Here is a 626-nt window from a genome sequence, read left to right as displayed (position 1 = left end):
AATACTCTGTAATTTTCTCACTCTATCATCAGAGGCAGCGGAAATAACTTCTAATTTCATTTAGTAATGCGCAAGTAGAGCAAAAACTACAATTGACAAATCCAGAAATAAGCATTCTTATTGCTGCTCACGTTTTCCCACTTTAGTTTGGTCGTCCATGACCTGCCCAATTTACGGCCGTGGCGAGCTGGAGATTCAAACTCGATGGCACCGGATCCTGATTATAAGAAACACAGAACATGCCGTGAATGTAACACTGTTATGCTTGAAAGTTATATTTAAGCTAAGGTGAGAGCGTAGCAGAGCTGCCAGATCGTGGGTGAAATTTACCCCCACCATACCTACCGTTTGGGAGCCGCAAAACAGAAGATGCATGATTACCACTGTGAGTTCGTATGTAAGCCGAAAATGCACGATTCGACTTCGGTTTTGTGCTGTACTATGATTGCCGATCTGAAAGCTTCGGAAGACTTCGGTGGTCTTCTAGTTATATCTCGATCCCCATTTGAATGAAATGGAAGAAATTGGCGAATTGAATGTTTCGCATGATTCTTCATTTCATGCATGAGTCGATTTTGATGTTATGTTTTTCAGGTGTATATAGCACGAGTTTTATTACTACGAGT

Source organism: Belonocnema kinseyi, chromosome 10 (assembly GCF_010883055.1).
Source record: "Belonocnema kinseyi isolate 2016_QV_RU_SX_M_011 chromosome 10, B_treatae_v1, whole genome shotgun sequence".
NCBI lineage: Eukaryota > Metazoa > Arthropoda > Insecta > Hymenoptera > Cynipidae > Belonocnema > Belonocnema kinseyi.
The sequence above is the reverse complement of the archived record's forward strand: the minus strand, read 5'-3'. Positions refer to the sequence as shown.